The sequence below is a fragment of the Pangasianodon hypophthalmus genome, chromosome 26, assembly GCF_027358585.1.
Source record: "Pangasianodon hypophthalmus isolate fPanHyp1 chromosome 26, fPanHyp1.pri, whole genome shotgun sequence".
In the NCBI taxonomy this organism is placed as follows: domain Eukaryota; kingdom Metazoa; phylum Chordata; class Actinopteri; order Siluriformes; family Pangasiidae; genus Pangasianodon; species Pangasianodon hypophthalmus.
This window is the reverse complement of record NC_069735.1, coordinates 12,969,469-12,981,346: the sequence shown is the minus strand read 5'-3', so window position 1 is coordinate 12,981,346 and position 11,878 is coordinate 12,969,469.

Here is an 11,878-nt window from a genome sequence, read left to right as displayed (position 1 = left end):
CAGCCCTCAAAAATGTCAGGTTTTTCTTGGCTAGTATTCAGCTAGTAATGGCCTATACATATGTCAATGTTTGTTTGTTTGCTTTATTTATTTGTTTGTTTGTTTGTTTGTTTGCTGCAGCACAACCAACCTGAGCTTGCAGGAACAGACTGTGTGTTAAACATTCATGTTTAAACGTCGGAGGTGGGAAGTAACAAAGTACATTTGATTGATACATTGATACATTGAAGTAATTCAAAATATTACTAATGCGGGTGTGACAAAAAAAACTACAGAAAAAGTCCAGAAAGGCTATGCGGTAATTCTTTTTCCTTTTTTTTTCTTCTTGTGATCTCAAGATAACGAAAGCTGTTTGCTCTAGATCACAACTTATTTTCTCATATTGAAAAATATGAAATGCATTATTGGGCATATATACTATACATCAGAGAGCCCCTTAACAGGAAGTAGCTGGTTATAGCCATAAGGTTGTGGGTTTGATCCTGAGCTTGGGTGACTGTGTGGCGTTTGACTATATTTTTCCCAAATTTCCCCTTCGGGATCAATAAAGTACATCCGTACATCCATCCATCCATCCATCCATCTAGCCTTGTGTTTGTCAGTACTAGACCATTTCCAAATTAGTGTCTGTCACTTAGGAAGACGAATCAGAAATCTGCAAATATACTGTAGTGAACACTATATACACTATATTGATTACTGTATACACTATAGTGATCCTGAACATGTGCTCAGTTTCATTGCCTCATGTCCTCATGGTTCGATAGATAGATGGATGGATGGATGGATGGATGGGCAGATGGAAAAAGGTCAAACAACACACAGGAACCCAAGCTCAGGATTGAAACCACAGCCTTAGAGCTATAAGGCCGTAACTCAACCATTGCACCAGTTACTTCCTGTTAAGGAGCTTCCTGATGTACAGGACGTATGCCCAATAATGCATTTCGACATATGAGAAAAACTAGTTGTGATCTCAAGAAAACATCTTTTATTATCTTGAGAAAACAAGTTTTGTTATCTTAAGATCACAAGATTAAAAAAACAAACAAAAGAAAGAACGCATGGGCTTTCTGCACTTTCATGGGAAACAGCACTAAAGTGCATGACTCTTAAACTAGTCCGAAACTCAGCATTACTATCATTACTAGCATTTAGTGTCACAAAATTCAGTTTCTGTTAGCCTTGCATAGAAAATGGGATTGAAATGCCAAGTAATATTGTGAGCAAAATAGTGTGTGAGGTACAGTTTTATAATGTGTAAACTCTGTGTGTTGCCATAGGAACGAAGAATGGTTGAAAAGTCTGCATGTATTGCATGCCATGTATTTTACTTTATATCTCTGTGACGACATCTCGTCAACGTCTCTCAGAGTTATACATTTAATGTCGTTTGATTTTCTGTAACATCGTTGGCATTGTCTGTGTTTGTATAAAATAAACATGTTTAATACAGATACTGTAAATCACATTTATTTGTTTTAATAGGAACAAACGCGATTGTAACATGACTGACAATTTTTTTGACATTAAGAATAAATTGCTTGATTACTTGATCAACTTGGCTAGATTTGATGAGCCAATTACATAAAGAGATGTTTGTGTGTGTGTGTGTGTGTGTGTTAGTGGACCCCACAAAGATGCACACAAATGTCCCCACATATATAGGAGTATCTGATAGTTTTGGCCTTTTGGCTGGTCACCATGGTTTGTTTTGTTTTGATTTTTCTGCAAATCTTTTATTTTTAAAAAAAAAAAAGAAAAGGAAAAACAACCTAAAAGAGCTCAAAGGTTTCCTTTTGGTTACTGAGTTTAAGGTCTGAGTTAGATATAGGCATTGGAAGGTCCTTGTAAAAATAAACGTGTGTGTGTGTTGAGCTGTAATGGGGTTAATACTTGACCAACAGCGTATAAGCATAACAATGGCCCTAAAAATAGCCATGAAGTGAATGTGGCTTAATGAAAAGAGAAGCACGTCACCGATTGAGGGACTTTTGCATGTGTATGTGAGTGAAGGACAGAGAGAAAGCTATCGCCTTGACAGGTGGACCTGTCAAATGCTAACGCCGTGATTTATTCAGGCGATAATTTACAGCTAATAATAGCGAAAAGACATGGAGCTTTGAAAGCTTGAACCTGATTGATTTCTCTTCCCATTTAACAGTTGATTCAAATGGTATTGCCATAGATACGTTTGTAAACAAATGGCCAAAAAATGCCTATGTGACAAAAAATGTCGAGGTGTTTAAGTTATTTCATTCCTTTAAAATATTCTAGAAGAGCTGATCTGGAGGTTTTTCCGCCACAGGAAAGTCTTCAGGATGGTTCGCTTTGTGGTTTCTCAGTGAGACTTGTCTTATTAACTTTAAACGAGAGAAAAAAGAAAGGCTGGTGAAGAAATAACTGTTTGTAGCTGCTGTAACATATGTAACAACAGGAGCCGACTCATTTCCTGGATGCTTGACAACATTCAACGTAACTATAAATGCATAAAAAGTATTATGTATCGTAATATAATAACTAAAACATTGTTACGGTTGGCAAATTGCTGAGGTGTAAGAGGAATAAAACACTTTGTGAAAATAATCAATTTCAGGTTGGTAAAAGTAACGTGATTGGTGACCCCGCTGTTGATTAATTTCATATGAAATTTGAGGATAACATTTTGTCACCAAAATTCATTTTGTGGCAACAATTTCTGTCAATTTCTTCAGAAATATATACGTAAATATAAAAATAAAATAATCATACTTATTTCATCATCCATAAATGCACTTAATATAGCACCAAACATGTAATTTAGTGCTAGGATTTTTTTTTTTTTATGTAATGATCAGAAAATGAATTGGATGACTTACAACACTTAAATATTGTGACTCACAAAATTAATTCTGTGGCACAAAATTAATTTAGTAAACTTCATGTGACAATTAATTGTGTATGTCACAAAATTCGACCAAATACTTGGTCTGTGAGAGTGTAAAACCTTATTATAACTCAGTTCTAGACATCATCATTCCTTCCACTAATGCCATTTTTCTCTGCTAATCTATTTCCAGCTTTACCTTCAATGTGCTGACTCTGCAGTTCCAGAGACGGAGAGAGAAAGGACCGTGTTTTGACACATCGCTTCACAGTATTTTGATACCAAGTGCTATTTGTGGCGAGCTCACGCAAGAACTTTTTTTTTTCCACAGCCACAGCATCTCTGTCTTGAGTTTCGTCCTCGACCTTACTCTCTTACAACATTTCCTTCGTGATCATTTGAGGTTTCCTTCTTTTTTTTTCCTCACACGAAGGTCAACACAATCATTTTAACCACGTGGAACCTGGATATGAACACTAACGGGGAACAGTTAGTATAACAGCCATTTATCCTGCATGATGCTAACACAGGTTAGCATCATGCAGGATAAATGGCTGTTATACTAACTGTTCCCCGTTGTGTGTGTGTGTGTGTGTTAGCAATGCTGCCATGTTTAGATCAAGCAGAAATCCAATATATGAAGCTGTTGCGATCTTCATCAGTCCTTCACAGGCAAAACTCCATTACAAACAGTAAAAGCTAAATTTAATCAGCCTTACAGAGCTTTACATGTAATGATTTCCACATGTGATTTTTCTCCCATGATTCATTTATTTCCACATGTGATTTTTCTCCCATGATTCATGTATTTACACATGTGATTTTTTCTTTACTTTTTTAAAATCTTTTTTTCCACACATATTTTATTTATTTTCACAATTTTTTTTCACAATTCATTTGTTTTCACATGTAGTTTTTTGTATGATTTGTTATTTTTGACATGATTCATTTATTTAACATCTGACATTTCCCATGATTCATTTATTTTCACACACGCTTTTTTTTACACGTTTCATTTTTCTCTTGTGATTTTTTTCCCATGTGATTCATTTATTTTCACGTGACTTTTTTTACACAATTCATTTATTTGTCACATTTGTGATTTAAAAAAAAAAGATTCATTTATTTTCACAAGTGATTTTTTTCTTCACTTTATTGATCTTTCTTCCACATACAATTTATTTATTTTTACATGATTTTTTTTTCACAATTCATGTTTTCACATGTAGTTTTTTGCATGATTTGTTATTTTTGACATGATTCATTTATTTAACATCTGACATTTCCCATGATTCGTTTTCACACACGTTTTTTATACGTGATTCATTTGTTTTCACATGTGCTTTTTTTGAAAACATGATTTGTTTATTTTCATATATGATTTTTTACACAATTCATTTATTTTCATATCATTCTGTTATTTAACATTATTTTTTTTTACCCGACTCATTTATTTCCACATTAATTTTTCACATATGATATTTCACCATGATTCATTATTTTTACAAGTGATTTTTACATGATTCATTTATTAAATACATGGTTCATTTTTCACATGATTTTTTTCCCTGAATGGTTATTTTCACATGTAATTCTTTACACATGATTTATTTTCACATGTGATTCTTTACATGATTTATTTAATTTCACATGTGATTCTTTACATGATTTATTTATTTTCACATGTGATTCTTTACAAACAATTTATTTTCACATGTAATTCTTTACACATGATTTATTTTCACATGTGATTCTTTACACATGATTTATTTTTCACATGTGATTCTTTACAGGATTTATTTATTTTCACGTGATTCTTTACAAACAATTTATTTATTTTCACATGTGATTTTTACACGATTCATCAATTAGAATATTTCTTGTTTTATTTAGCACATATTTTCACATGATGTGTGTGATTTTTCTGTAAGAGCAAACATTCTTTATTAAAAGCATACATGAGAGGGGTTTGATGTTTGTGCAGGGCTCATGCAGCTTTATGTGGTTCGACTTTAAATGTTGAAGTTGAATCATATGCAGGAGCCGTCGCTCTTTGTTGTGATTAATTACACGCTCAGACTTATAACAAACAGATAAATCCGTCTATCCGCTCGGCTGGGTCGGATGAGAATTACCATCTAATTTAGTCTGATTCCAGGCTGCCTATGAACACTGACCTTGATCAGTGTACAAGACATATTAAACTTAATCATTAGCATGTTTGACTAAATCGTTACTGAAACCTATCCAACTATCCACAGTCAATAGATGATGTTGATTGAGGTAAAGCTAACATGGCTAATTTGCACAGCTCATGTAGAAGTGCTTTCCTTAATCCTGGGAATAAGTAATGAATCCTGCTGCTGACTTTTATATGAGTGAAATCAAGCAGATAATCAGATTTTAAGCACTGATGGTTATTGTGAGTTACAAAGCCACAACGGTTATTAGACCACCCCCATCGACTTCCTGTCACGACTCAAAAGTTTGTCTTTGGTGCAAAGCACAAGCAATGTTCTCAACAATTCTCTTGTCTCTTTATCTAGCTAGTGTGCTATATTAGTTAGCTTGATACCCAACTAGCAGAATTCAGTAAATAATGTCGAACCTAGAAAATTAACTATGCATTTTATTGCTCCTGATTGCATTTCTAAACTGCTTCTTGTCATCGTTTGCCAAATTGCATCAGATCACAAGCAAGAAATATTGCATCACTTCCTAATAGGAAATGACCTAATGGTTTGACATCAGTATCTAGTGGTTGTAATGGAATCTGAGAATAGGTATTGATATTCAGGATGAACTAATTAAATTGTTGTATCTTATTGACTACTGTTGAATGCAAAAGTTTGCACCTCCCATGGTTTTGAATAGAAAAATTAGGAAAATATATCTGTTTTACAATTAATCTACAAATAAAATTACCAAGAAGATAAAATGAAATGTGGGTGTGTCCTGTAATAAGAAAGCAATCAAAATTGTAAAAAAAGAAGGTTTTATCATGATCGTATTGTTCTCCATGTCTCATTTGAAGAGTTATGGAAGATATGCAAGGAAGATTGGGATAAGGATACAAAAACTTTTGAACTCTTACCAATTTGATTTAACTATTGATATCTTAAAGGAAAAATCCACCCTGAATGACTTGTATATTCATCTTTCTAAGATTTAGTTTGGAATAAAATTCTGAGTTGACGTTTTTAGGTTAAACTTCTTTCATCCACAAGTCGGCCTCCTTTCACTTTGGTTAACGTTTTCTGACATTATCCACAGTGCTGTTCAACTTCCTGTTCGTAGTGGCACCAGTTGGATCAAGACCTTGCTTGAGAGCAATGCAGCGGCGCTTTTCATCTGTACACTCTACTCCAAAAAGCTTGAAATTTCATGCTAATGCCGCCATCAATGCCTCACGCTTGTCATCTTGTCATCTCATAGATCCCTAACTAGCCAAGCAAAGTCTCTACTGTAACTCAGTGTGACTGCATCATATATCTGCACTGCCTTCTGGAACTTTGAGTCCAATGTTTGTTGTCTGCACTACATCTACGCTGGATTTCTTATTACTATGATGTTGAACGTCTCACAGAAAAAAATAAAAATACAGCAAAATTTATCACCAGAATCACTAAACCCATCACAAATATTTCAATATAAACATATTTAATGTGATTCAGGGTGGAGTTTTTGTTGTTATGAAGGAAGGAACATCTAACTGTCTTGATATTAATAAAGAACTGTATGCAAATTTTTCAACTTGGCTGTATTTTGCAATTCTAATTAAATACCATGAGCAATACACTGTATGTACTTCAGGCACCTTCCTGTGGCCTTGCATACCGCCTGAAGCACAGGATGTGAAGATCACACAAGTCATATTATAATTACCACAAGGCCACTGTTGTAAATTATTTCTACAGTGCAGATGCTGATTCTTGGGAGTACGGAAGAGGCAGGAGATGCCGGCATACGGTTGACACAAATTTGAACCGTATTGTGTACGCACACGAAGAGCCAAGATGTACACCACTGTCGTCTGAGGCTGCCATCCTCAGGCGCAGGTTTTTTAAACATGCACTCACGTGCAAGGATCAAATAAATTTATAACATGGCTGACAGATGAGAGAAGATAAAATACGCAGAAAGAGGAACTGAGGAATAATGGCAAAATATGGAAGAAGAGATGGGCCATAGAAAAATCATGTGGCTACAGTGCAATGTATAAAATCATTCAGATACAGGTCAAGAGATTCAGTCAATGTTCACATCAAACATCAGAATGGGGTTGTTGGTGTCAAATGGGCTGGTTTGAGAATTTCAGAAACTCCTGGGATTTTCACAAACAGCGGTCTCTAAAGTTTTCACAGAATGGTGCGAAAAACAAAAAACATCCAGCGAGTGGCAGTTCTGCAGGCAGAAACCCCTTGTTGATGAGAGAGATCAGAGAAGAATGGCTAGACCTTTTTGAGCTGAAAGAAAGGTTATGGTAACTCAAATAACAACTCTTTACAGCCATGGTGAGCAGAAAAGCATCTCAGAATGCACAACATATCAAATCTTGAGGGTGAGCTACAACAATAGATGAAGAAATATTCATAATACATCTGCTATCTCTGCGCAAACAACAAACTCTTTTCACTAACACCATTCCTCTTATGCGAACGGAAGGCAATTAACATCTGAGCAGACAGCAAGGTTATGGTAACTCAAAAACCAACTCTTTACAGCCATGGTGAGCAGAAAAGCATCTCAGAAAGCACAACATATCAAATTTTGAGGCTGAGCTTCAACAACAGATGAAGACATCAAGTTCCTCTCCTGTCTGCCAAGAACAGGAACCTGAGGCTACATTGTACACAGATTCACCCAAACAGGACATCTGAAGATTGGACCAGGTGACATTGTTCCAATCATAGATCCATAGGATGGTTGACACAAAATATCATGACTATTTCAAGTTACTACAAAGCCACTAAAAGAAACATCTAATGCAGGGGTCGTCAACTGGAGGTTCACAGTCAGGATGCAGAAGTATATCAGCAGATCGAACCAAGATCTAAAAAAATACAAATAAATGTATTTAAAGGAAGATTCTGTAGTTCAGCAACTCTAGCTCGGCTACTGTAGTAGATCCTCTGTTGTGGTTTATCCAATCACAGGCATTTATATAAATGATTTAGCTGAAGGCAACTCATCAGGGCAGAGCCTAGCTACAGGGCTAGAGACATTAGCTCAGAAAGTGGGGAGTTTTCAGAGACTTTCATAGATTTTTCATTTTATTGACCCTCTCTGGTCTGTTTAGTGAACTGACAATGTGGTTTGTTTCAAAAATAAAAAGCAGATGTCTTCACTCATATTAACTTAATCCCTCTGTTCTCTGAGGCTACCATTGCAAACGCCCACCTAATGATCAGCTTGAGCTGATAAAGTGTTAGCGGAGGCCTTAAGATTGTGACAAATATCCTCCGAAGGGAAAGCATTAAGGACAAGTCTGTAAGAGCAAATGAAAAACAGTATTGGAACACAACCCAATTCTGCTCATCACAATTCAGCCCATGACTATTTTACATCAGTCACTGACAACAGACAATTGTTTTTGGAGAAAAAGAGGATATTAATGTATCCCACATGAAATATTCATAATGCATCTGCTATCTCTGAGCAAACAACGAACTCTTTTCACTAACACCATTCCTCTTATGCAAACGGAAGGCAATTAACATCTGAACTATTTATGTGATGCAAATGAGCTCCCTAATTTGAGGAGCTGATTGGTATCATCACTTTAGCAATTATTTTTAGGCTTGAGAGGTATTAGCAATCACGCTTTAGCAGTGAGAAGAAGTGCAAGGAAATGCAAATTCTGTAGTGTGGGTCAATGCAGTGGGCCACTGGGAAAAAGGATTTATCTGTGTGTTTGTGTGTGCGTGGGGCGGTTGATAGACATAACTATCTATTTACTGTATATTTATTTAATTTGCCTTTCAGGCTTATAAAGATAGTATTGTAATAATATTAGAAAAAAAGACGGCCTAATCACCATTTTTCAGCTTTATAAAGAAAATGTGATATTAAAGACGAGGGCGAGGTTCTGGTGCATTGGGAATTGTTGCTACCTCACAGATCAAGTGGTCTTCAATTTGATCCTGAGCTTGGGTTCTTGTCTGTGTGGAGTGTTGCATGTTCTCCCCTTGTTTGTGTAGGTTTCCTCTGGGTTCTCCGTTTTCCTCCCACATCCCAAAAACATGCCTATAAATGGATTGGCTATGGTATGTTCTGAAATTGTGTGAATATGTGTGTGTGTGTGATGGACTGGATTCCCATTCAGGGTGTATTTCCACCTTGTGCCTGGTGTTCCTGGGATCCAGGCTCCGGATCCACCAATATTCTCTGACCAGAATAAAGCACTTACTTAAGATCAATGAATGAATGGTAAGGACGTTAAAACATATAGAGTCAACTCCATAATTCCTGTGAAAATGAGTAAGGATAATTTCTTTCATTCCTTTTCAGTAAGGGCTTTATCCTGCTCAGGGTCGCGGTGGAACCAGAGACTGTCTCAGGAGCTAGGGACATTGGAATTGCAGGAATATATCAATCTCAAGGCATTACACAGATTTGAACAAAGTTAGGGACTGTACAGAGTAGCCAAATGAGCATATTTTGGAGGTGGGATGAAACCTGAGTACTCAAAGGGAACCTGCATGGACATGGGGAGATCACGAGAAACTCTGCACAAGCAGTAATCCGAGCTCACAATGGAACCCTGGACCCTGGGACTTCGGTAGCAGCATCGATATCCATTGACCCACCTTGACACTCATATAGGGATGCTGTGTTGGTTCATTTTATTCATTCATTCATCCTCATTAACCACTTTAACCTGGTCAGGGTAGCAGTAGATCCAGGGTCTACACTGGGCTTAAGGTGGGAGACTTCACTCTAGACGGATTACACCAGTCCATTGCAAACCACCAGGAGCAATGTAGTGTAGCCAGTGTACCTACTGGCATGATTTTGGGAGGTGTGAGGATACCGGAGAACCCTGAGGAAACCCATGCAGCCAGTAACCCAAGTTCAGGATTGAACTGGAAACCCTGGAGCCTTTGAGGAGGCCACTCTACCTGCTCTACTACCATGTGTTTCTGTCATGAACGCCACATTAAAATCAAGATCAAGATGGATCAAGATGGATCTATAACAGAACTTGATACAGTATCACACTCCAGTAGACGTGAGTGGACTCATTTCAGCTCCAAGAAATAGGAAAGTAAAATGTGTATTTCCCTTTCCTTGTGTATTCATTCATGCAGCTGAAACCCATGCTGTCATGCAGCAGAAATGATGTCTCTCTGAATAGAAACCCTGTGCTTCTGCAAGTCCGGCATCCGTAAACAGAGTCTAGACAGCAGGCAACTTTTTAGACATTTGCCCAAACTATGGCTGTAACAGAATATGCTTTTAGTGTGGATCATTTACCACAGCTATTCGGGTTACGTGCCAGCCTAGTATAAATTCAGGATATTGCTATTCCCCTGTCCACTTAATTCAGGAGCTTTGTGTTCTCTCAAATAAAGATAAGCCTCTTTAAAAGGCGTCAGGAAAATGGAGAACTCTCTCTCTTTCTCTCTCTCTCTCTCTGTCTCTCTCACTCTCTCACATTCTAAGTTAACTCACACAGACTAACTGGAGTTCCAATTAAAAAGGCACACTTTTCACCATTAAGGCATGCTTTTCATTTCACCAGGCTACAAAAACACTCAATATTCAAATCCACCTCCTGGACTGAACCTGAATTACTAAGCAGGATTTCAGACAAGCAACCAGAGCACTGAGCCACCGGAGTGCGGAGGGAAAATTACATTTATCCTGATGACTTGCACCAATTTTTATGTAACTTCCAGCAAGCTGTAGAGGGATCCATGAACTAAAACATTAACACCTAATTCAGTTTTATGGAACTGTAAATATAATAATGGTATCAGACAAATATTTAGCCACAGTGACTCATAGAATGGGCTTTTTTTTTATTTTATTGCTATTTCCCATTATTTCCATTATTTCCCATTATTTCCCATTATTCCCATTATTTCCATATAATATTGAAGACATTATGATGTAACATATGGAATTATACAGTGACCAAAAAGAAACTATATGTATAAATTAGATTGATTAAAGTAGGCTTGATGACAGCTTGGCATTCCCTGAGTTTCATGAAGAATCACCTTGGATACGTTTTCAAAAGAAGTTCAGCCCAATTCAGTGGGAAAACCACAGACCTGTTTGTTAAGGACAACCTGAAATCAAAACCACACAATTTGTCGGCATTAATCACTTAGAAAGCAACATTCTTCATCAGTAATCCACTAAATGGCCATGGATTTTTGACTAATCAGATCATGTCATGTTGCATGTTGCCTGTGGGCCGATATTTCTTCAGTTCCCCACTCACAACTTTATTTCCTATCTGCGATTTTTGTTCTTCTTCTTCCTCTTCTTTCAGCTGCTCCTGTAGGGGTCAGCACAGCGGATCTTTGGTCCACATATTTGATTTGGTACAGTTTTGTTATGCTGGATGCCCTTCCTGACGCAACCCTCCCCAATTTTATCTGGGCTTGGGACCAGCACTGGGAGTGCACTGTCTTGTCTTGTGCAACCCCAGTGGCTGGGGTTGGTTCCCTGGACAGGAACTGAACCCAGGCTGCAGCCTAACCACTAGTCCTCCAGGGACCCTTATTTCCTGTCTGCAATTACTTCCCATTTAATGCACAAAAATAATCTCATATACAAACTCTCGTTACATGTATATAGAGACAAGAGAAAGTAGGAAGGAAGTAGCAGGAAGTGGTGCCTCTGGTGAGTGTATGTAGCTAGTACAGTTAGCTTGCTTTGATAATCTGGCAACAAAGCTAATATGAAGTCTAGCATGTAACATGGAATTCAAACTTAAATACATTTTAAAATAAAGTGATGTGTATAAGTCATGTAGTGGGTTGATACTAAACTAAAATT